This window comes from Eulemur rufifrons, chromosome 4 (assembly GCF_041146395.1).
Source record: "Eulemur rufifrons isolate Redbay chromosome 4, OSU_ERuf_1, whole genome shotgun sequence".
Taxonomy (NCBI): Eukaryota; Metazoa; Chordata; class Mammalia; order Primates; family Lemuridae; genus Eulemur; species Eulemur rufifrons.
The window spans coordinates 54190108-54216767 of NC_090986.1; positions in this window are offsets into that span (position 1 = coordinate 54190108).

Genomic DNA, 26660 nt, shown 5'->3' on the forward strand with positions numbered 1-26660 from the left:
ACAGCCCTCACCTAATAGCCTATAGATTTGGGAATATAAACCCCTGGCCACGTTGCCTTAATTTGGTGTAACTCAGAAGAAACATGCTAGCTTCAGAGTTCCCTGCAGGATTGGCCTCTGATGTGACTGCATACCAGCTCAACTTCTTCCTCTATCCCAAACCCCTTTTCTTCACTCCCTTGCACACGTTGCCCCTAACCACATTCCCCAGTAAATCTGCATGCAAATCTATCTCAGAGTCCGTGTGCTGTGAACCTGACTTAAGACAGACAGACAAGTAAAAGTAGGAATAAAGAGGTGATCAGCAAAAACCCTGTTATAATTGGTGGCAGAGGGGCTTAAAGCTGATCTAGAAGAAAGGGGAGTGCCAGTAAAGATACTGGCAGAGAGAACAGTGCACTAGAGATGATGAAAGCTATTCTGGCAGGGGAGGCATTTAAAATTCCTTGTGTGTGAAGTAGATCCAATGACTTGGCCAAAGCCACTAAAGAAGTCCAATCCTATACAAAGAGTGGCAAAGAATTCAAGTGTGTTGGTCCTTTAGGCCTATAGTCTTGATCTTCCTCCAGAGTTTCAGCTAGGTTGAATAATACTGTCTTAATTTGTTTTGTATTGCTATAACAGAATACCACGACTGGGAAATTCATAAAGAAATTTATTTCTCATGGTTCTGGAGGCTAGAAAGTCCAATATTAGGGCACTGGCATCTGGTGAGGGTCTTCTTGCTGAAGACTTTCATGGCTGAACGTGAGAGGATGAAAGAGGGAGAGAGATGACAGAGAGAGAAAGGGAGAGGAGGAGAGGAAGAGAGGGAGAGAAAGAGAAAGTGCACTCAAACTCATAGCCTGAAGTCCTTTTATAATTGGCATTAATCCATTCATGGGGCTGGAGCCCTCATAACCTAAACACCTCCCATTCGGCCCCACCTTCCAACACTGTTGCTTTTGGGGGGACGCTTTAAAACCATAGCAAACACAGTTCTGTAGCTAAAGCTATTTGGAAGACTTGTTTTCTCAGAAAGACTCAATTGTTGAGTTCTAAGCCTGGTATTTCTGAATAGGATGTTCAAAGATTATTAATCACAAAAACCTCCCTTCTCCAGATGATGTCTTGCTGCCAGTTGCAGTCAGTAATGGTGCCGGGCTGGGTTGGGGATTTGCTTCCCTTGTCAACTGCGGGCTTGGGTTATGCTGTTACTCATTCCACAGCTGCAGTTCTTGGTTTTCTCACACTGAGCTCTTTTCCATGCACCAGATACACATTAAAGAAGTGGATAGTATACAAAAGTGTTTCTAAGAGATCCAGAAGATTTCTAAGGGTTAGCTATCTTTCTCAAATGCTGAGACTAAGGTATGTGCAGCAAGCAGTGGACTGTAGACAGGTATGAGTTTATAGTGCCGTGGGAGGACTCCGGAGGTAGGATAAAGATCCTGAGGTCACAGTGTAACTATCTCCCATGCTTGGCTGGCTGGAAAGACAAACCTAAGAAACTGACTGTCAGGGTCCATCAACTCTTGTTTTCCAAGTCTGTTTTCCTGAAGACCAAACATGGTACAATGCTATAATGGGATCTCACAAAACAATTTGAGGGCCAAAAAAAGAGAATTTTACCTGACATGCTCGACAGACCCCCGAACAAAACATTACTTCATGTTTTGATGTGTAGCTATTGTTTTCTGAAAGGATGAAAAATGTAAAACTGCAGTGATGATACCCATCCAAGGACCAGCAGCTCGTAGGAGGTGCTAGAATACACAGAATTATTCTGGAGGTTGGAGTAGATGATTTAAACTCAATCTTTCTGAGTCCAGCACTGTGTTGGCTAGTCTGGGGATAACAGATGCAAGGGCTGAGTGTTAGGAGGCAGCTCAAATAGGAACCTGGATTCTAGGGTAGTGTGATTACACGACTGCTACAGAGAAAGCCTCTTCTAACATGTCAATAAGAGCCCATCTAAAAAACCTCTGATTTGGAATCACAAGTATACTGTGATGGTAAGATGAGAATCATAATATCCTTAGAAAAGGCCTAAACCAATCATTTATTAAACAAATGTCACTGAGTGCCAACCATGTGGTGCTGAGCAAATGTTTGAAAAGCTGCAAAAGTGGATATTTCCTTCCAGACTATGTGCAAATTATTTTAGATAAAACAAATGATTCCAGTTATTAATTTTAATATCTTAGGAATATTATAGCATTTTTATGGATCTCAGGGCAAGATACAAATTCCTTCTGATGGCTCATAAAAAGGCCCTGTGACCCTGCCCCTGCTCAACTTTTCACAGACTGTGCCCCTCAGCTTTACGATCCATTCAGTGTGGCCTATTAAAGTGTCTTGTTCTCTTTTGCATCCACTCTTTTCTTTGGGAAACCATTTTCACTCAGCATCGTCCCATATCCACCTCCTTACTCTCCCTTTGACCTGCTAACTCTTACTCATTCTTTGGACCTAATATTAAATTTCATTTTCTCTTAGGAGGCACTCTATGAACTCCCAAGATTGGGTGTGGTGCTCCTACAAGGCTCTGAAATTTTCACATTGTATTAGTCCAGTTGGGCTGCCATAACAAAATACCATAGACTGGGTGGTTTAAAGAACAGAAATTAATTTTCCCACAGTTTTGAAGGCTAGAGGTACCAGATCAAGGTCAGCAGGGTTGGTTTCTGATGAGGATTTTCTTCCTGGCTTGTAGATGGCTACCTTCTTGCTGTGTCCTCACCTGGTAGAGAGAAAATGAACTCTCTCATGTCTCTTATAAGGATACTAATCTTAGAGGACCAGGGCTCCGCCCTTATGACCTCATTTAACCTTCATTACCTCCATAATGACCCTATCTTCAAATACAATCACATTGGGGGTTGGGGCCTCAACTTAGGAATTTTGGGAGGACGCAAACATTATATTTCTTATCCAGGGCACTATTCACATTGTAGTTTGTAAAAAATGTATTTCAGGGGGTGCCAATTACATAGACTACTTGTCTTTATCTTTTACTGGAACTTAAGCCTCATGACGGCAGGAAACATGCTTATCTTGTCTATTATTGTCTTCTCGGTGCCTACCACAGGTCATTTGATAAAAGAGAGGCAGAGCTACACCTGGAACCCAACAGAGTTGAGCCCTGCAGGACAGAAGCACTTTTAACCTGTCAAGTCAGGGGGAGTCCAGGGTGGTAGAAGCGGGACGTGGGAGACAATGTCATTTACTAAAAAGAATGGTCAACAAACCAGAGAACATTTGAATAATTACTCTGCACAAAGTACTAAACTGGGTGCAGTGGGACTACAAAAAAGAATAAACTGAAACTCCTGGAGCCTGGAGGGTAGAGAGTCATGAAAAGTTAACCTTCAGTACAGTAAGAAGACTAATGATTGCCCAGAGAGTGAGGGTATTAGCAGTTCAAAGGAGTAGGATCACTGGGGAAGGGGGAGGTCCAGAAAAGAGGCATGATGAGATGGGTTAGAACTTTACCTGAAAGGGTGATTTTAGATAGTTGACTTCTAAACATCCTTCAAATTCATCCTTTCCATTCAACAACATAGAGTTAGGTCACTTGGTCATTGTTTTTCACATTTTCTTTTAAAAAATTACTGGACTAATATAACTCTCAAAAAAATTCAGAGTATACAGAGTAAAAAGCAAAATGCATATAGGCACAAAATTAATGAGGATTTTAAAAATTAAAAATGAGACCATGTAATCCAAATTATTTTGCAACTTGGTTTTACCCAAGTTTCAAGATCTTTTTTGTGTCAGGATATACAGCTCATTCTTTTGTCCTCCCTTCTTGCTTGGACTTTGGCAATAGGCTATTGTACTCCTTTAGAAACCCTCTTTCCAAATATAGTCATATTCGGAGGTACTGGGGATTAAGGCTTCAACTTACAAATTTTGGGAGATACAATTGACATAATATAAGATCCCAACATAGGTGGACTTTAGGCAAGCTTGATTTTGGGGTCTTGGGGTTTTATTCTGTTTGGACAATCCCTAGAAATATGTAAATCTCCAAACGGAAAATGGAGGCTGTTGGGAAGCAGAGAAAGTGTGCTAAGGCAGCAACCACATATTTGCCCTGACACACTTCATTGTTGTGAGAATAAAGGGCAAATTATTTAGCATGATTTATAAGGCCCTTTACCATGTGGTCTCTTTTTATCTTTTCAATATCATATTTCATGAATATGGACATACACATGTTGTATCTACTATGGCAATGGTGGTCTTGTAATTCCATATTCATTTCACTCATTCTTATGCACTTTTCCCCTTTTCTGGAATGACCTAGATTAAATATCACCTTTGTGAAGCCTTTATTAACCTTTCTCTGTTACCAGTAGGGCTACTGTGTATGGCTTCTTAGGTTGTGCATTACACAACTTCCAGGGGTGTTGTCACTCACATATGAATGTTGCCCCCTAGGACTGTGCAGTTTAAAACTGTACATGATTGCCTTGGCCTGTTTTCCTTAATATCACATTACATTGTAATGGTTTACATGAATCTGCCATCCTTCTGGTCTTAATATTACTTGCTGTCTCTAGATCTGTATTTTTCTCATCTGTCAACTGCTAAAAACACTAAAATATTTGTTAAATGAGTGAATCAACAAATAGCCATCATTTTTGAGTGTTATTTGTTTTAAATTTATTTAACCATTGCAACATTCTAATGAAGTAGATATTATTTTCTTTATTTTGCAGCTGAGAAAATTGAGGCTCAGAGAAGTTAGGTCATTTGTCCAGGATCACACAGTTAGTATGTAACAGAACTGAGTTGTGCACCTTCTCTCTGTCTCTCTCTCTCTTTCTTTCTCAAGTCAAGATTTTCAGTTCTGATAAATGATGGACATAAATTTTAGCATTGAGAATGATCTTGTTTTGTTTAGTTGCTTTAACTACCATAATGGAAAGATTGACCATGAAGTCCACCTTTTAGAGTTCCCAGGGTTAACTGAGAGTATGCACGTGACTGTGCTCTAAGCACAGAAGTACCTATATTATGCAAATATAACGTATTATTTAATAATGACAGCTTGGTATTTACAGCTTCCAATTCCATAATTAGCTTAAGATGTATGTTTTAAGAGATGCATGTTTTAGTATTTTTATTGATGCAATAATGGAATCTTGAAATACATTTGCAGATCAGTGCTGTGGCCCCAAAGGGCAGCAAAGCAGCCTAGTTTTATGGCTCATCTAAGGGCCAAGATGAAGCGGCCTTGCAAGAAGTCTTCCTTTTGCTGTTAGCTCTCATTAGCTGAATTCAAATTCCAGTGGTGATAATACACAATTCTTCAACTGCATATAGATTCTGCCTCTATAAAAGGAAAAAAAATCTATAAACCTAATCATTTCTTCCTTGTCAGCTAATGTAACATAGTAGTAACTATAAAACAGTTTTCTTTAGGTGCTTTTGTGCGATTTATTCCTCCTGGCATGGATCAGGATATGAGCAGCATTTTGTTTCAATAGAGCTTTTCTGTAGCTTTTAACCAGTTACAAAGGGTGTCTGTCTATACATGGACACAATCCTGCAATAGAAATGAAACAGGCTTTTAAGGCTTGAAAGAGGAAAATAGAAGGCCAGGGGCAAATTGTCGTTTCATCACTTTGTGAGGCAAATATTATATATCTGGGAAAAAGATTTTTTTTAAAGCATATAATTTAGGAGTGTCTAAAGGTGTTTTGTTAGGTCAATTGTGTATCTGGAATTTAAAAGGAAGGGCCTATAGATCTTTAAATGGCCCCCAGATAAGGTTAGCTTAATCTATTTTAAATTATACTTCCCACTCCCTGATCTGAGAGAAGGGCTTTCTGTCTTGCTTTCAGTATTTAAAATCTGAAATAATATAGACCCGACTACCCAGGGATCTGCCTCTTGGCCTGGTGCTTTGTCACCACAATTGAGATGGGCAGGTTGGAAGCCGCGGAATGTTCCCCAGCGTAATTCACAAAAGTGGGAGGCAGAGTTGTCTGCGTTTTTTCCAGAGGCTGGCTGCAACGATACTCCCCTTGAGTTTCTGCCAAGGCACATCACTAAATAAGAAGGAGGTAAAATAAGGATAAGATTTAACTGCTTCTTTCCAGGGAAGCTTGGAGACAGTATCATTTCCTTTTTTTAAAGTTGGAGGCAGTTTTATTTGTTTGGGCAAATCCTGTGGGAAATGAATAAGTAAAATTATCAACTGACACTCTTCACTAGGCTGAAAATAAATCCCAATACATGATTTCCTTTTTATTTATCGACCATATGTATTTATTCCAGGTTTCCTTCTCACAGGCTCCCAGACTGGGGGAATCAGAGATAGTATTAGCTAAAAAGAACTGATCTTTTTTAGTTTGTTTGTTTTGGGGAGTTATCTCTCTAACTTTTTATTTCAAAAAAATTCCAATCTACAGAATAGTTGAGAGAGTAACAGAATGAACATTTTGCACATTTGCTTTTGTGTGTGACACTCTCTTTTTATTGAAAGTTTAATAGTTTCATGCAAAATCATGGTACTTCCTCTGAAAATACTTGAACATACATATCCTAAGAACAAAAGATATTACCCTATTATGATTGTATTCAAAAAATTTAACATATAACAATTTGTAACATATAGTCTGTTTTCAAATTCCCCCCAATTGTCTCAGTAATATCCTTTACAGTTATTCTTCTGCTAAATCCAAGATCCTAGGAAGGATCACACATTGCATTTAGTTGTCTTGTCTCTTTGGTCTCTGTACGTCTAGAATAGTCTCCCTTTGTTTATTTTGTTGTTTGCAACATTAATATTTTTGAAGATTACAGGACAGTTGTCCTAGAGAAAATTCCACAATTTGAATTTGTCTGATACAATGCCACCAAGAATGTTCCGTTAGATGACCATGTTCAAAACCTACTTAATATTTCTTTCTCTGTGTGTGGTTATATTATCAAGTTGATATGTAGTTAGGTTCATTTACTTCTGTTTGATTTCAATTTTAGAGTTAGCTTTTGGAAAATCCTTTTTAATGTAAATTTAAATTTTGAATATATACAATATTTACCTGTTTCAAAGGGCAAAACTACATTTAAAAAGTCTACTCAGAAGTTTTACTCCTGTTTCTGTCTTTCTCTCAATTTCCATTCATCCCTTATGGTTAACCATTTTCATTAGTTTCTGATTTATTCTCCCGATATTTTATTTTTCAAAAATAAGCAAAAAATTTTATATGAATATATATGTGTTTACCTATGTGTGTGTATATACATACCTATGTTAATATTTCTTATTTTCTGTCTTATGAGAAGATATATATATATGTCTTCTGTGGCTGGGCATTTGGGTTTTCCCCAATATTAGCTTTTACAAATAAAGCTTTGACAAATAATCTTGTGCCTATGTAGTGTTGGTACATATTACAAATTCCCCTGTGTAGGGTTGTATCATTCTTCACCTCCAGAAGCAATGTGTGAATGTGTCTGGCATGTATCTGAGCACTTTCCTTATTATCACCTTATTATTTCCTAGTTTTATGACCCTTATTGTGTAGTTAGGAGGCTGAGGCTCAGAGATGCTGAGTAGTGACTCCAAAGGCAAATGGCTATTAAAATAGCTTAGCTGGAATTTGAACTGAGACTTTGCCTCCAGACTCATTCAACTAACCACCTCACTGTGCCAAGCTGCCTACGTTAAGCTTCTTGAATCATATTTTGGTGTCCTGATAGGATTAATAGAAAATTGCTTATTCCTAGAGATAATGTTCCTGAAAATATCTAGGAATGCTGGGGAATCAAAAGAACTTGCTAGCTCAAGGAATACCAGAGGGGTAAGAGAACAGTTTTCATATTCATCCTGTTTCTTAAGGAGCTCAGTATTCATTCAAAGTTCCTGGGTCCTACCTAACCCAAGATTCTAACCTAGTGAGTGTAGCTATGACAGTAGAGTCTTTGCAAGAGGAGAAGTTCTAGGAAGTCCCCTCTGTGGAAACAAGGCATGAGAGTACAGGGAGCTGGATCCAGGCTGAGGCAGAGTGAGTCGGCAGGAGGAAAACAGGGGATCAGGGCCAAGGAAACCAGTTCAGGATTTGGGGGCAGCCTCCAGTCCCACAGACAACTGGAGAACACACCAGGAACCTGGAAAAGCTCTTAGGACTTGGATGGTCAGAGCTGAGAGGCCTCAGGGATAACAGGATTATCCAGGGACTCCTCCCACAGCAGACATCAAGTAAACAAATGCTTTCAGATACAGATAAATGCTATGATCCAGGGCAATGGAATACAGAGGCATTAGCATGTTTAGGGAACACCTTTCTGAGAAGGTGGCATTTGAGGTAAGATATGAATGATGAGAAAAAGTTGGCCGTTCAAAGACTCAGGGGCAGCAACCCTCCAGACAGAGAGAACTGCAAATGTAATTCCAGAGGGGAAAATGAACCTGGAAAATTAAGCAATATAAAGACCAGTATGGTTGGAATATGTTAAATACGAGCGTAGAAAGAGATGAGATCAAAGGCAGGGGACAGATCAAGCGGGGAGCCTTGTCAGTTAGGGTAAAAGAGTTTGGATTTTATTCTAAGTGCATCTGGGCATGCTTGGGAGAGGCAAGTTCCAACAGACTTCTGAAATGAGCTGCAATTTATTCATTGGGGAATGTATTTAAATTCAGTTCTATAGGGTATGATGCATTCCAAGGAGATATACATAGAAATAACCGCTACTGATTGTATATATTTATTTAAATAAGAGTTATGCTATGTGCTGCATGTTTGTGCCTCTCCCTCTAATTCATATGTTGGAATCTTAATCTTCAACATAATGGTATATGGAGATGAGACCTTTGGGAGGCAATTAGGGCATGAGGATGGAGACCTCATGATAGGATTAGTGCTCTTATAAGGGACCCAACAGGGTTTGCTTCCTCCATCTCTGCTCTCTGCCATGTGAGGATACAATGAGAAGACGGCCATCTGCAAACCAAGAAGCAGGCCCTCCCCAGGCACCTTGATCTTGGCATTCCCAGCCTCCAAAACAGAAATGAATTTCTGTTATTTAAGCTGCTCAGACTATGGCATATTTTTTTTTTTTTTTTTACAGCAGCTGAACTGACTAAAACGAATTATTTTTCTTAAGGAAGGGTATAAAATGAAGCTGAATATGAAGTTTGGCCAGTGGTGTGGGTTAAAGGACACTTATACAAAAATAAATACATTGCTACTTGCGTTTCCCGCCCCCAGATGATTCATCAAGAGAAGCATATTCTTCACATTCAAGTATGAATACACTACTTGTTTCAGTAACATATGCATAGTAAACATTTCATTTCATGGAAAGAAATAAGAATTTTAACATATCTTGTAATATGCCAAATGTGAAGCTCAGAATGTCTGCCACTGATGAATTCAAATAGGCAGCTCCTAGTCCCCAACCCTATTCATCAAATTTTCATTTTTTTCTGACATCAGGTAACATAAACTTTCTTTTGATTATATCTCTCATTTTGCACTCAGTATTTCCGTAGATTCCTGAAATCAAAGGTTAGCGTTAAGTAAGAAATCAAGCTAAGTTAAAGGCATAAATTCTCAAGAAAGAAAGACAGTGAAAAAAATTGTATCATGCCATATCCAAAATAGCTAAAAGAGAGTAAATGACAAGAGTGTAACTTAGAAGCAAGAATTGAAATAAAGTGAATGAGAGTAAATATATTTAAAAGTCATGACAAACATATCAAAAATAAGGATAATTTAGTACTAAATCATCTTATAAGAAAAAGCCTCAAACATAATATTTAACGTTTAAGCAAAATCATAATTAGCCTAGTAAAAATTCAGTAGGAACACTAAAAACATGTAAATATGCTTTACACTTTCTAACTTGCCTGCTTAGGCTAATCTATAAGGTATACTAATGACCCAAGTATTTTTATATATTATATTTAGGTGTTTGATATCATGTTGACCCAAAATGCAGACATTTGGCTAAATTTTCTATTTTTAGCTGGTTATTTAAGATTCTATAGAAATAGTCTGAACCATCTCTTCAGTTCTATAAATTAGACACAGATCATTTTCCTTGTGACATATACTAAAACCAGAAGAGTGACCCTACAGTCAAGTAAGGATTGTAGCTGTTTCATGTGGAAGATAATCATTTATTGGAAGGTGTTTATTTAACAAGCATTTTAAAGAATTCCTTTTGTGGAAATTTATCTGGTGGATATTTGTGGCTGTCAAAAGGGTGACAATATTCGGCTGATGGAAATGCCCACTGAGACAAGAAAGTACTCAAGCCCCTTTAATGCGCATAAAGTATACAATTCATTGTACATAGATGGACTCCTATTCTTGGGGGACAGCAACCCTCAGGGTTGAAGAATGAAGATTTGCTGGCCTTCAAAGCCTCCCGAGGATGCCTGGTAGCCTTTGACAGCATGTGACTGGGCTGAGGAGCACTTTGAGCCTATCCAATAAGCTTTTTCAATTCTGAAGGGATTTTCTCTTGGCTTCTGCCAAGTTTTATGGAGCCTTAGGCTTCCTGCCCACCTTTCCCACGGTGCTCCAACATTCCTGCATGTTTACTGTGAGACTGGCTGAAGCTTCAGGCCACCTTCTCAGGCATCCAATTCCCCAATAGGTCCATTCCTATAGGCTGTTACTAGTTCCAACTAAAACATACACACAGGCACAAAGAACTGGAAGCACTTGAGTTTGCTACCAAAACAAGAGCTACAAAATGATAAAGTCAGTCTAAGACTATAAAATGTTGTCAGTTTAATTGGCTGAAACCATCCTAATGATACCCAGGGTCTAACTCAGGAGTTTAGACTTGATTCATTAGGCAATAAGGAGTCATTGTATATTCTTAGTGCTAAGATGAAAATGATGTTTGAGAAAAAGGCCGATGAACTTTTTAGGGTGGCCTGGAGATGGGAGAAATGGAAGAGAAGTAGAATAAGTTATATGGGTGTGATAAGTATAGTTTCATCTACTTTTCTCTACTATTAATACCTTTGGTTTCAACAATTGGCTATGTTACTCACTTGAGTCAGGGGGCTTTTATAGGTGATCTCACTGGGAGGTAGGCAGTAAAGGGAAATGGTTGGTGACAGCTAGATACAGCAAACCTGTCTGTTCTCTAAGGGGCCAGCAGACATGAATGGAAAAGAACAGATGCAGTGACAAGAATTTCTTTGAAAGAGAGCTGAGGTTAGCCTGGACAATCATGGTGATTAAAGTTATTTGAGAAATGCCTATGTCTGATGGGATGGTGAAGAAATGACTAAGCATAAGACATAGATTATCCCAGAGGGGAACCTGGAAGAGATTTTAGGAGGAATCTAAGAAGGATGTACAACTCATCTGTACCAGAATCCAGTCAGGAATTTATTTAATAATAGAAAAAATTTAAAATAAAGAATTGTTTTTTTTTTTTTTTTTTTTTGAGACAGAGTCTCGCTCTGTTGCCCAGGCTAAAGTGAGTGCCATGGTGTCAGCCTAGCTCACAGCAACCTCAAACTCCTGGGCTTAAGCAATCCTTCTGCCTTAGCCTCCCAAGTAGCTGGGACTACAGGCATGTGCCACCATGCCCAGCTAATTTTTTTTCTATATATTTTTAGTTGGCCAGATAATTTCTTTCTATTTTTTTTAGTAGAGACGGGGTCTCACTCTTGCTCAGGCTGGTCTTGAACTCCTGACCTTGAGCGATCCACCCACCTCAGCCTCCCAGAGTGCTAGGATTACAGGCGTGAGCCACTGTGCCTGGCCAAAATAAAGAATTGTTAAATAGGAATTAAAGAAAGGAAAAAGGCAAAAAGAGAACCCTAAGGACAAGCCTAGTACTGGAGGAAGAGGTAAGAGTTTGGAATTACTAACAATTAGTGGCTTGGAGGACAGGCTCTGCAGAGCTGGTGAACCTGAGAGGTGAGATGAGGCTGGTCTTAAAGTGTTGGAAAAATTGCAAACTAAAATCAACTATACTGGAACAAATTGGTGCTTCCAGGGTTAAGAAGTGTTGCTAGAGTGACATAGAAATAGGAAACCAAAGCAAGAACAGAAAACCAAAGCAGGAGCAGAATGCAAACAGGAAGAAGTGTTTGTCCTCCCTACCTTTAGCCTTGCAGTCTCCCTCTCATGCCCCCTAGTGACAGTGCCTCACAGGGAGCCGCTGGCAAAGGAGAAAAAAGGTTTTTAGAGTCTCAGCCCTAGCATTATCAAAGGGAATATAGAAAAAGTAATTTGATGCTGAGGGTTAATAGTCTAATAACTGGGAACAAATGCATAGTCACTAGTTGGTGGTATGGGTGTCAGAATAGTGTGAAGTGAGTAGAAGACATTCAGTCATGGACATTCCTCAACAGAGCATGACCCATCTTACTTAATCTCCACAAGAGTACTAGAAGAGGTATTATTATACCCATTTTGCAGATGAGGAAACAGGAGCTAGGGAGAAGAACATCCAGGATGATTGGTAGATCGTAATTGAAACCCAAGTTTGTCTGATTCTAAAGCTTAGTTACTAAAATACTACTTGGGTTTAATTGCTGATTTTCAATTCCATGAAATCACTGAAAAGTAACTATCCGAGATTGTTTCAGTAAATGTCAACTATCAACACAGGATTATATGTAGAACATGGGAAAATTGAAGTTTCTGTTGAGAAAGAGGTGTCCATTCAAAACACATCTACTATTGCATGTGGAGACTTTGTGGCAACACTGTACATGCTCCACAAATATTGTTTAATAAATGAACCAACACTTCCTTTCTCTGTTGTATATTTTTCTTCTGAATAATTTGCATGTTTGTTTTGCTATCTTGAAAGCCTTGCTTAGGAACATGATGATCATTGATTGGCCACCCACACTTCAGTGCGAGGCACTGAAAACTTGATGGAACCCATGTTTGTTGATAGAGCTTGTTGACTGGGGGCCTGTAGTGCCTATCTGATTTTTCCATGGGCAATCCCTAAATAGCAGGATATGTAGGCATTTTGTCCGGTTACCAGTCTCTAAATAGATTTTAAACTTTTTAATTTGAAAAAAATTCAAATATGCAAAAAAAAATTTTAAGAGTAGTGCAAATGTATCTATTTTTCTGTACTATTTGAGAATAAGTGGCCAACATGATACTTTTGTGTGTATTTCCTATATACAAAGACTTCCTCCTTGTGCTGGTTATATGAATATAACCAAGTTGTATTCATCAAAATCAGGATATTAACATTGATATCCATTTCTACCATCTGATCCTCAGACTTCATTTAAGATTCCCCAAAATGTCCATTATAGGAAGACTCTAGGACAGATCACGTGTTGCATTTTTCTGCCATGTCTCTTAGTCTTCTGTCTAGAAAATTTTCTCAGTTCTGTCTCAAATTTAATGACCTTAACATTTTTGAAATTCAGGTATTTTGTGTAATATCCCTCAGTTTTATGTTTTATGGATGTTTCCTCATGATTATTTTCAGTTTATGGATCTTCTGCAGGAGTATGCAGCAGTGAAACTTCTTATTGCATCCTATCAAGTGGTGGTGCACAATTTTGATTTGTTCCATTGTTAGTGACATTAAGTTCAGTCACTTGAATAAGGTGGTATCACCCAGGCTTCTCTGTAGTGAAGTTACTGTATTTTGTGGTGGAGTAACAACAAGATTTAAAAATACTGTTTTTCATCAAATTAATTAATTAATTAAAGTCAGTATGAATTGCCATTTCTATGTTATTCAATGATTATTATATGTTACCATTATTACTTATTTTGTTCCTTAATTGTCCCAGATTTGACCAGTAGGAACCCCTTCAAGATGACTTTTGGCACATTCCCCATCAATCTTTGAGCACTTTCTTTTATCCTGGCACAACAAGATGTTCTAGGTTCATCGTGAAGTCTCCTAGTCCCAACTCAGGAATCAATCCTGATTCCTTTTATGAACAGGTAATATTTAGAGACTATGATCTGCGTACTGTGTATGCTCTACTCAGGTCTCCACATACCATTCTCAGCTCCTCAGATCTCCTCACCCTTCCTAGGTTCTGTTACTCCATCTGCTGAGATGTCCCTACTTCCTTCCCCGGCAAAGACACCTAATTGGCTTGACCTTAGCTACTGGCTTTTGAGGTAAATTTTTCAAGAAGGGAAGGGAAGAGGAAGATCTAGTACCTATATTCTAAATGAATCTCTCAGAGGAATGGAGAAACTTCTAGAAAGAGAAGTATGGAGGCAATCCCCCACCCCCACGCTGCCGTCCCTGACCAGATTGCAACTCTAAGGAGATGTATACTCATTCAACTTGTATATACACCCTGTATGGCCTCTAAACCAAATCAATTACTTTGCTAGATCCTTAACTAAAAAGGAACAATTTTTTTGCCATATTCATTGAGTGAAAATGTGGCTATAATGGATTTATTGAGAGGTCATGTCTTGGTTTGGATTCCCCAGAAGCTGGCTTTGGGACAAAGATTCAAGAATGAGTATTGTACTTGAGAGGTCAACCCAGGAAACCCTGGGAGAGGAGGAAGTGAATTAGGAAAGGGAAGGAAGACAACAAAATGTGTGTTCTGAGATAGTTATCTCTGAGGACATCTGGAGCTCAGCCCCCCTAGGGCACTCAGGGAGACATTGAGAAACACTACTCACTTATCTCAACTGATGGCCAAGGAAGTGATGATATTTATCTGCCAACTTCTTGTTTGTCATTGGTTGGGGTTTTGAAAGGAATTAGCTCTCCAGACTTTTGGCTGACCCTGACTGGGGGAAGAGGGTGCTCCCGTAGCCAGAGGAAAACTCCACAGGCAGAGAGTTGCAGGTGTTACATGTAGTAAGTAGCCTAAGACACACAGAAAGGATATCAACAGGACACTGACAGTGTTTGCTACAGATGCTATGTCTTTGCCAGGCTATGTACCTAAAAGAGGATATACCACTTTAGAAGGCTTTCAATTTAGAGTGTTATAATTTTTTGTGTTAAATCCTAATGAGCCAGGCATGGTGGTATATGCCCGTATTCCCAGCTACTCAGGAAGCTGAGGCAGGAGGATCACTTGAGCCCAGGAGTTCAGGCTGTAGTGTGCTATGATCTCGCCTGTGAATAGCTACTGCACTCCAGCCTGGGCAACACAGTGAGACCCTATCTCTCTTAAGAAAAAAATCCTGTTGAGACTCCAGTGAACCAGAAAAAAATGAATTTTTATATATATTTATAGCATTTATATTATATGTGTAATGGCAACAGGCTATAATATTCCATATTTTGAGTGCTTGCCACACTGTTGGAATGTATTATACAGATTAGTCAATTTAATCTTCAAAGCATCTCTTTAAGGCTGGTATTATAAGTATTTACATTTAATGTATTAATATAAGAAAATTGAGGCTTTAAAAGGGTTAGCAACCTGCTGAAGGTGACACCATTGATAAGTGGTGCTGTTGGGTTATCAATCGAAGCAGGGTGGCTCGAGAGCCCATGCTCATAGCCATTTGCTCTGTTTGCTAAAGCAAAGCTATTGGAGCTTCCCCAAAAGCAATAGAAAGACCTCAGAGGAAGACCCACTGAAATGCTCCCACAATCAATTATCTAGTAAAGAAGCATTGATCCAGTGACGAGGAAAGCTAGGATTCAGACAGGAGGTCTATTAATTCAAGTAATCAGCCTTACGTTCTAATTGGAACCCTGGTGCAAAATTTTACCTCGAAGAAACCTATTGAGTTCAAAGCATCAGTCCCTTCTGTGGAACTCACTTCCAGCTTCTGGAGGCTGCTGGTGAGAAGATCCCAAGAAACAGAATTAGAGACTAGGAAAACATCATTTTGCTGTTCCAGGACTCTGAACTGGGACTTAATATGTATAAGTCATATACTTGAGATCTTTCACTCAGTTTTCAGTTAAAAATAAGTTTCCATGCTTGTCCTTTTTGGTCTTGATTCTGTCAGGGTAGAAATTCTTAATGTAACTAAGATTATTATTTGCAATGTAGAGAAATATGAAATACTTTTTGTCTCCAAAAATATCCAGGAAAAAAGAAAGATGAGTAATGGATTGTAAAGTCAGTCTAAGTTTAACTCTAAATGGAAGTGATTGAAATCCATGTTAAGACACTGTACAATAACTTATGTTGCATTTTTAAATGTCTTTAAGAAATTATTAAGCTGCCTTTAGAACATAGGTGCAGTATGGTAAGAATGGTTTTGGTCGAAAGTAGGTCACTTCCTATTCTCACTAGGAAACTTTTGTTTCAGCTTTAGTATATTTTTAAATCCTGCATTGAAAATGCACAGTTGTTGGGAGGCATTATTTATATCTGAGTTGATGACCTCTTTAAGTGTGTGCCTAGGAAAATGGGTAGAGCTATGAAACCGATTAATGTGGATCTCAATTGAAGATGTTTAAAGAGTTTATTAATCCAAATCTAGAGGGATCATTCAACAAGGAGAACTAGAGAGAAATTATCAGAGAGTGAGGAAGAAAAAGGAACCTGGGGAGACAACACTATCCTGACATTAAAAATCTATTTCTAATTTCCATACTACTGTTGATGGGACTTTTCTGACTATGAAGATACTAAGAGATTTTCTAATTTTTCAGGCTCCCAAAGGGTCTAGAGTGGACTGGTGACTAAGTCATTTAGCTTTGGTCATAGCTGGGACTCAAATGGATTAGGAAGGCATTTTTTGGTTGTAGCCTATCCTAGTCGTGCATTTTTTTCTCAGGAAAGATGGACACATTTTGGAAGAACAGATTTTCCTGCAACATATAATCTAGTGATCTAAATGATTAAATGCTAAAACTTCCCCACTTCCCTCCATAGATTTTGAACAATTGTCTCAGCTTCTTTCTTAGTCCTGTACAAGGAAACTTTCAAATAGTAACCAGTAAAATCCAAATAAAGAGATAATAGAAAAAGATGAATATGTTTCTATCTGGAATCATATTTCTGTGCGAATAAATTGACAGATACCTGGTGGAGCCCTGGGGCCAAAAACTGAGCTTATTTTGTTTCTATTTTCATTTCTCCTTTTTTTTCCTTGTCAGTTGAATAACATCTCTGCTGATTTTTCTGGGGACTCAAGCCTTCCTGATGGCCACGCGTCACTCCCTCAGCTTCCATGGCTGTTGGCTATGGGTACTAAAAAAGCATCAAGGTGAAGAAGCAAAATCGAGAAATAGTATTTATCTGAATATCTTCTTCCAGAATTTCAGCTAAATTTGGAAACCTAAGCCAAGTGGCAAAGTAAAGATTTTCTTTCCATGGATCTTCTAATTGCCCCCAAAAGGCAAGCCTTGGGAGCACTGCAGATTTTAAGCACTCAAGGTATGTGAGTATGGGCTGGTAGGCATGAGGCAGATGGCAGGGAATCTGCGGGAAGGCTGAATTTTCACCAGAGCCAAATAGGGCTGACTGCACAGTAGTTAAGTGGGGTAGCTGTCAAGGAAAGGGACGCTCTGCCTCCCCTACAGGGCCAGTCCAACCACATACTTCCCTCCTTCTCAGGTTCCCAGTTGCCCTGGGCATTTTTCTCTGTTCCAGCATTTCACTCTTGAAATGAATGGCACTTAGCAGGGAAGGTGTCTTTGGTAAGTATTTTACAACAGTGCAGGAGTTAACAGTTTCTTTTTTCATTAAAAGTGAGTTTTTGGTGGCTTTGTGACTGGCAGCATAGAAACTTCTTACTTCCCTTTGATCCAGTGATTTCATAAAGAGTCTCCTTTTCCCAGACATCTGCCAAAGGGAAGGTTAAGCTCCTTTCCTCGCTTCCTTCCGCCTTTGTTCCCTGCTTCCTGTCCCTCCCAAGAGTCATCAGAGAGATTTTTGTAAGAACCCTGTGAATATATGCACAGCAAGGGATGTAGGAGAACACTACAAGCCACCACAACAAATGATTTATTAACTAAGAGTGTGTGTTGTGTGTGTGTGTGTGTGTGTGTGTGTGTGTGTAGGGGGGAAGAGTTTCAAAAAAAGCTTGGGTGACGTGGAAGGTAGCCATGGCTCATTTGAAAAGACAGCCTAAAGGAGAAGAGAAGAGAAAAGTAGTATTTAGTCACTTTACATCAATGGACATACCTACTGTAATTTTTTAAAAATGTAGATCTGCTGCCGTTAATATTCCACTTACAGCCAATTAAATATTGACAAGGTAATTCTATTGCAAGGGAAATAATGTAGCGTTCCAAAGTCAAAATGTGTCCTCCTTAAGGACAGGCATTATATCACACTTATTACTGCTGCCCACAGCTTACCATGGGGCTTGGCGCAAGGAAGGCACTAGATAAAGATTTGTTAACTTGAATTGAAAGAAAGTTAGTAGATCACTACATCATGAACTCTGCAAAAGTATTTATGAGAATTAGGATAGTGATTATATGTAAGTGGAAGCTGATTTATCTGTTATTCTTCTGACCTACACTTCATTAGCACAATCACTCTTCTGCAGGATGAGGCACCTGAGACATTACAAGGGCTCATAGCATCGTCTGAAGCATCCAAGAAAAATTTGATTCTATTCTGTAGAATTTTAGTACTTTCGATCTTAAGGGTATTTGACTATACTTTAATTCTTTGAAAATTAGCAATCCATTAATGATATATAGGATGAATTGCTATCATCAGAATCTATAATTAATAAGAAAACTGAATGTGCAGTGATTAAAAAAATGTTTTCAGGTGGACAGAGATAGGTTGGAATGCGGATTTGACTGTTGCTAGATTTGCAGTCGTGGGCAGGTCCTTTCGTGAGGTAGATAGCAAGGGATTCTGGGTCTCCTGCGGACAAAAGTGGGTTCTGCTGCGGTTCACCCCCACCAAATGGGCTTTCAGAGAGGCTCATGGGAGATCTGCACGTGCAGTAAGACTCAGGTCATATAACTCCCAACTGTCCAATCAAAGCAGTTCCATGTTGACATCTGAGCCATGGGGAGGTCCCTATATGGACATTATAAAACAAGACCCAGACCATGACTAAGATCTCTCTCTGTCTTTTGCTGCAACAGTGGGTCCGGTTTTCAACTGTGGCATATATATCTTGCTGTTGCTTTTGCTCTATAATCCTATCTTTCTCTTCTCCATAAACCTCATTTTCATGCTTGCCTTACTTTGGTGCATCTGGTCATTCTTCAGCCATTAGCTCAGCAAGAACCGACATTGCAGACTGCAACCCGACACTTAACCTATCTAAACTTTAGATTCTCCATCTCTGTAAAATGGAAATGGCTCTAATAACACCTCCTCCCATCCGGGCTGTTGTGAAGATTAAAGGAGGTAAATCATGTAGAGAGCTTAGCATAGTGTCTGTTACTTGGTAATCCTTCAATAAGTAATACTTCAATAAGTAGTAGGAATAGGAACAGTAGGTGACCCTGGAGTCTGTGCAGTGCTCTCCATTTGTTGTTCCCTGTGATTATTGCATGGAAGATGGACTGGGAGAGAGGAAACCCTGGCTGTGTGCCATTGGCCAGCCTGTGTTCCTGCTCTGGGGCTTGGAACCTTATAGTAGTAACAAGAAGGATAGTTATAGGTGCTGGAAAAGCTTTCCCAGTGTTTGGCAGCATGTTAGTGGTGTCATGGGTGGAATTAGTCTAGATGTACATTTTTCCAAATATAATTTGTTACTTTCTAAGTTAGATCTATACACATACCTGTGTTTTTCCTCCAGTCCCATAGGCAGTTTGAGATCAGTTCCCTGAAAATGCCATCTGTTCTTTGTAGTGGGAAATGAAAAGAAACTGAGTTTTCAGCATCACTATGAGATTTGCATTTGAATTATAGGTGTCAGATACCTTGGTCCCCATTTCTTTCAAGTGTGAAGCTAAATGCTTGTGACTTCACTAAGTGTTTGGAAGCAAGACATTAATATCATAATTATCTTTTTCCTTAATGAGATGATATTGAGAAGCAGTTTTAGAAAAAATTTCTTGAATAAGATATTGAGAGTGAAAGAAATACAAGTTGGCTAAGTTTTTTCCCTTTTTTTTTTGTCCTCTGTGGGACCCAGGTTGAAGAGAGACAGTTTTGCTTGGAAGCTCAGGCTACCTTTCCTGGAAAACCCCAGACACTTTCTGTGAACTGGATAAGAGATGAAAGTCTGAAGAGACTCTGTTGTGTTTTTCTTTTCTTTCTTTTTTTTTTTTTGTTTTAGAGACAGGGTCTTGCTCTGCTGCCAGGCTGGAGTTCAGTGGCCCCATCACAGCTCTCTATAATCTCAAACTCCTGAGGTCAAGGGGTCTTCTCACCTTGGCTTTCCAAAGTTCTGGGACTCCAGGAACCCAATACCATGCCTGGCTATTTTTTTTTTTTTGGGTAGAAATGGGGTCTCACTATGTTGTTTAGTCTGGTCTCAAACTCCTGGCCTCCAGTGATCCTCCTACCTCAGCTGGGTTTACAGGTGTGAGCCACTGTGTCCAGTTGATGAGACTATTTTTGACAACAGTTGGCTTCTTTAGGGATGGAACCCTCAGGAAGTCATTGCAGAATTTCTGGAGAATTACAGATTCTCCCCCATCCCTCCATACTGCTCCACCTGCAATTTCAGAGTCCCCAAGACTACTCCCACTTCTGAAACCAACTATGACCTACTGAGATGCCTACTGAGAGATCCCTATTATTCATTTTTAAGAACTCACTAAAGGACTCACAGAACTCAGAAAAGCTGTTATACTTATGGTTACTGTTTATTATATTACAGCTGAAGGATGCAGATTAAAATCGGCAGAGGAAAGAGGAGCATAGGGAAGGGTCAGTAAGCAAGGCATGGAGCTTCCAGTTATCCTCTCCCAGTGGAGTTGTGTGGACAGCGTCTATTTCTCTCAACAACCATGTATGTCAATACACATGGAGAATTGCCAACCAGGGAAGCATATGTGATCCTCAGTGTGCAGAATTTTGTCAGGGCTCAGTCACGTTGACCTGGTTGGCCATGGTCATGACTGACCCTAGTCTCCAGCCCCTGCAGAGGTTGAGCCGATATCACATGGACCAAGTCTCCCCACCCTCAGTCACATTTTTAGCTTAGGCTATCTGGCATGGCGCAAGCCCCCAGGTAAACAAGGACACTTTTATCAACATAACATTCCAAGGGCTTACAGGTTACCACTCAGGAGCTGAAGGCTAAAACTAAACTTCGATATGGGCAAGGTTAATTTTTCACAGCAAACCACCTTGCCTTCCCTCAACTCAGATACACAATGTCAGACACTGATACAGAATTTAAGTGAGGTGACTACAAAGAGTATATAGAGAACTAGTGTATCTAGTCTAGATGTGACTTATTCCTGGCCCCTTGATTTTCTGAAAAGGTTTGCAATTGTTGGTTACACTTTCTATGTAGGCAGTATCCTGTCAGAATTAAGTAAATGGACAAATTCTTATAATCCCACCGCCTTTTTATACTCAGGCCTGATCTCCCCATACTGTAAAAGATAGCCTGATAATCTATGCAATTTTGTTTAAGGAATTATTTATAAATATTATTTTCCTGATCCTTGAACCAAATTCAGCACTGGCAAAGCAACAGCCTCATCCTTGGAAGAAAGTACATATCCCTGTTAGTATCTATTAGAGGAGAGAATTCCTCTAAGTATACAGGCTCACTCATCCCAAACACTGCAGAAGGCTCTCTTGGGAATTATTAAGAAATAGAATGGCTTCTTTCCTTTAGTTTAGCTTGTTCATCCAACCATATGAAAAAGGTGTGGGAGAGTGAGACTTAATCAAAGTTTGCATTTTCTTCCTACATTTCTCACAAACCTATTGCTAGGATATTTTCAGTTATTTTCAAACGTTCTTGCCTCTCCATATCCCACCTCCCATTTGGGTGAGATACACTCAACTTAGGAATCAGAAGCTGAAATGCCCATGCAACTAGGTGAGTAATATAAATGTGTGAAGTGGAACAAGTATGTGACAATTGATATTACTGGAAAGTGTGTCAAAGTGTAAATTGCCAGCCTGTCTAGAGCGTTCATATTCAGATCTTAAAAATATTTTACAGGCAAATAAAACATATCTTTTGGCCTGGCCCATGTACCACCAGTTTGGGATTCTTACACTAAAGAGATATATGAGCAAATGAACAAACATTAGCATGATAGAAGACAGAGCTTAACCTTTGGTGCAACATTTCAAATATTTTCAGATTATTGACTCTTGCTTAATGTTGACTCTACAGATTCAGTTTTCCAATTTCCCCAAGAAATATAAAAATAAAAGCTAAACAAAAAAAAAATGTACCAAATATTGAGTGGAGAAATTAAGCGAAAAAAAAAAATTACCTTTGTTATCTCCATTTTTTTTTTTGTGGTACAGACTCACTGGTGGTTGTACTTGACCTGGAAAAGTGGTCAGTGAAAACTTTTGATTTAAAAGCACCCTAATCTGCTCTGTGATAGGAATAATTTAAAAAATATTTTAAGGTTATAGGAAGCAAATAACAACATTTAATCTTTAAATTGAAACAGGGTGGTAGAGAGATTTACGTAGTAATGTTTATTCATCGCCCATCTAGCTTGAGGTCGCACAAAGTAGATAAAATCTATAAGGTATATTTATGGGAAGAAATCTATACTTTTTTCATGGAGATTGAAGTAAAGTCCAGTTTCCTGGACTTTCTCCAACTCTGCCTTACTTTCTGGCACAGAGTAGGTATCAATAAGTTTTTACTTATGAATGAATACTTGCTTGAGTTCCTTCCTAGTGCCCAGTGCGCTGGGTTTTCTCTTCATGTGTAGCTCACGTTAAGTGAAAGGAGATAAACTATTTGTAGTAAACAATGGCCATCTTCTTTTTATCTTATGGAAAATAAGACGCAGAAAAGCCAGTGTTTGAGGGGAAATTATTCTCTTGATAAAACTTCAAGTACTTGAACTTTTATAAGGCTGATCTTCCCAGTGAGATTTTAGATTCACGGAGTTGCAGTAAAGAATGGGCGTCAGCACTCACAAGTTTGGGTGCTTATCTAACTGAAATTAATCTCTGAACCTTCTGAGGTTTTCTGACTTCTAAAGAAAGCCAAGAAAGCCAGAAAGGGCAGAGAAATCACAGACAAAAAACCGAGGAGAGTGATCGCCGGAAAAGCTTCAGAGGCCAGAGAGATCAGCAGGGCGGGGAGAGCAGAGGAGGGCACAGAAAGGGTAAGGAAATAGAAGAGAAGGATAACAGAAGAGCTGAGGGAGCTTGGAGAAAGCCAAGAAGGCCAGAACAATCACAGAAGAGATGCTGAGGGCAGAGAGAGCACAGAAAACAGAGCTGAGTGGAGAGATTAGGGAGGAGCAGGGGTGAAATTGTGGACAGAACAATTAGAACAGAGGAGCAGGGGCAGGACACGCTCTTGAGAAGGGCTAGACTACAAACTCCAGCTGCTTAAAGGGAAGGTGGTTGTAAGGCCTTTTGTTTTGATCGTGATAGTTTGGAATCTGAAAAGAATTTTCCTCTTCTCTTCTTTTCTCCTCCCCTTCCCCTCGTCTCACCTACTCTCACAGAAGAGGTGTAGATAGGAGAGGAGAAAAAGAAGGCGATTTGAATTTCTCCTAGGCATTTTGCAGTTTGATTATCAGTATGTCCTGCTAAATGAATGTAAGGCTTAAAACATGAAACTGACTTAAAATAGGATATAAGCTACCTTTCTTCTTTCTGAAAATTCCTTTTCTTCCTTCTCAAAATTCAACGTGAAGAGACCACTACATTTGGTGAGAAAGAAAAAGCATGCTTTTAAAAGAGCAATAAAATATCAGTAAAAACACAGGAAAATCCATGTTTATTAAAAAGTACTGTTGTTTCCTAGACAGAATCCCTTTGATACTCGATGAAAGAGTAACTTGAGTGAATCACACCAATGTAACACTGTGTTGCAGACCACTTACGTGTGCCATAGTGCCTCGATCATAGCGTTTTAGCTGATCTCCTTGGAGTTCATACTTCTTCTCAATTCAACCCCATTTTTTTACCGATGAAGAAATAGACACTAGAGAAATTGGCATGGTGTCTCCAGGTCATGCACCTACTTAGTAGTAAGACTCAAAAGTTCATTTATACTAAACAAAATTCTGATAATATTTATAGCTTCTTACATTTTCTCAGGTTCCGAATCATAATTTATCTACAGCCTGTGTTGAGGTAAGCTATCATATGTAATTGAAATTAAAGCAGAAAAGCAACTATTTTAGCCTGAGCCCTGAAATAACCCCTCGGCCTTGCTTCTGGGTATTTTTGGTGGAGTGTCTGCCTAGTTCCCCTGTAGCATGTTGATAAAAGCCAGCTTTCCATTTTTCCCAGACAGCTCTCACACACGCGCCCTAACCCAATCCATCTGGATTTATTTTGTTCTGTTATTGTAAATGTATGATGTTTATTTGGAGTACAGTGGGGTGGGAAAAGTGTCAAGGTGGAAGGCAGATGAATAAGCCATATCTGTCACTAGTATAAAAACATACAACTAAGATCATAACAGGCAAAGTCAGTTATTTTTATATTCAAAATACAACATCAAATTTTTATCATTATAAAACTTTCCTTTTCTCCAACTCTGCCTTACTATAGAACAAGTGACCAAGAATCCAGCCTTTACTGTTACTAACTTGTTAGACTTTCTGGGAAAGAACATACGGCTCTCAGACTCCATAATTAATTTTTGTTTGAGACCTTGGGCCTGAGTTACTACCATGGAAACTTTTTAAATGATTTCTAACTTCCAGCAACAACTGGATTACAACAGCTCTTCCAACTTCAGCATTATTCTACTCTTCAGAATAAAGTCCTTTGATCCATTTCAAACATCTTACCCAATGACTTCATTATGCTATTTATTTTTTTCTCAAGAATAACTTTAATAATGTCTTTATCATTAATCATGTGATAGTCATCTCCTGGAGTGGAAGGATACCAAAAAAATTAGAAGACAGTCACTTTTTCCAAGGATTTTATTGGGAGAAAAGATGCACCCATGTGAAATCTTTTTCTTATGTACATTGAATTATGTGTATCTGTCCCGTTGTCCAATTGTGAGCTCTGTAAGTTTAGAGAGGTTGGCTTCTCCTTACATAAGTACTGATAGCCCATTGTATGGTATTCGTAACCCAGAAATTGTGATTTCTTGGCTAAGTGACCTCTGCTCAGCCTCCCCAGGACCTTGAGCAGTACGTCTGGTTTGTTGTCCAGTTGGTATGGGCGAGCCAGCTTGACTTACCTCATGGCCTCGGTAAATATTGTCAGGCAGGAGTGTAGACCCTGAACAAAGAGTGCCTAGGTTTGAATCTGGCTCTTCTACTTAATACCTGAGGGACCTCTTTCCCCTCTTGTTCCCTCTCTGTAAGAGGGGGGTGTTGGAAATAAGAGTACCTATCTTTTGGGTTTATTGTGACAATTAAATGAGTTACTATCTATAAACTGCTTAGAAAAGCGCCTGGCATACAGAAAACACTATGCAGTTGTTATGTGGAATTATTCTATTACAATAAACATCTGAATTAAAGAGGAGAAGTATAGCCAAGGATTCTGACTTTCCAACTCCAAGGTATTTAATCTCAGGCTGTTCTTGAATCTATAAAGGGGAGGCGTCGCCGCTCACTTCCAGCCCTAACTGAGCTTTTCTGGAGAAGACTACGGATTCAGCTGAATGAGGAGGGTGAGGAGCAGCAGGTAGTAGACTGATTTAGTAAAAGAATGTTGTGTGAGACGAAATCAAACTGGCTAACCTACGGTAACCACGTGGTCAGGGACACAGGCGTTGGCTAAGTCCTGGGTCTTTATCCCAGCTGTGCCCTTGGCCAGCTGCGTGTACTACATCTCCCCAACTGGGAGGCGGCTTTGTCGGAGCTGTGATGTGAGGAAGTGCATGAATAGTACCAAGCACGGTACACACAGAAGGGCACGCTGTGTGGAAGATAGTTTCCATTCAGTTTGCCAACTACACATGATTCTGTTTTGTTTCAACTATCCAGCTTTGCTTTAATGACTTGGAAGAAACAGCAGATTTCTATTCCCTTTTGCAAATATTTTAGCGCTAAAACATTGTCATTCACACAGTCGTTACATCGATTAACAAAGTAAGCCTGAGCCCTGCTTGAGTAAGGTCTGTTCCTGGGGAAATAGCCTGTCTGTTTCCACTCTGCCTCATCTGCCATATTTCAGTCGTTAATTGGAGATGGAAATGTTTCCAAGTTTTCTTCTTCCCTAGGTATTGATCTTTTGGGTGAACATAAGCCTTAACCTCTTAAGCTTTATCACCATGCTTTCTCTACCTTATCAATTCAAATGGATTTAGCATGCTTTATCAGTATTTAGATCTTGATTTTCTTTCTATGTCTTTCTCCTTTAAAGCAATCTGTCTAGCTGAAAACCTCTTGTTAGAAGAGATTATATGATTGTTTTTTGGTTTTATAATCTGTTTGAAGAAGAAGTGGCTGCACACTTGAGGATTTAAAATGATGTCTCAACAGGAAACGGCTTCTCTGTTGAAAACTTGATTTCTCACAGAGCTGCTTTTTCTTTCTTTATAAAAAAAAATTTCGGATTCAATCACATTGCTGCCAGGACATTTTGTTTTATTTAAATGCAACAACACAAACATCACTAATCTGGTTTCCCCAAATTCATTTGCGCACTCCCTGTCAACAATGGTTTTATCAACCATCAAAATCTAATTGAAATGGCAGTGCAGCATGTAGTCATCCAATAATTATAAAATAAACAGACTGAAAATTCAGAT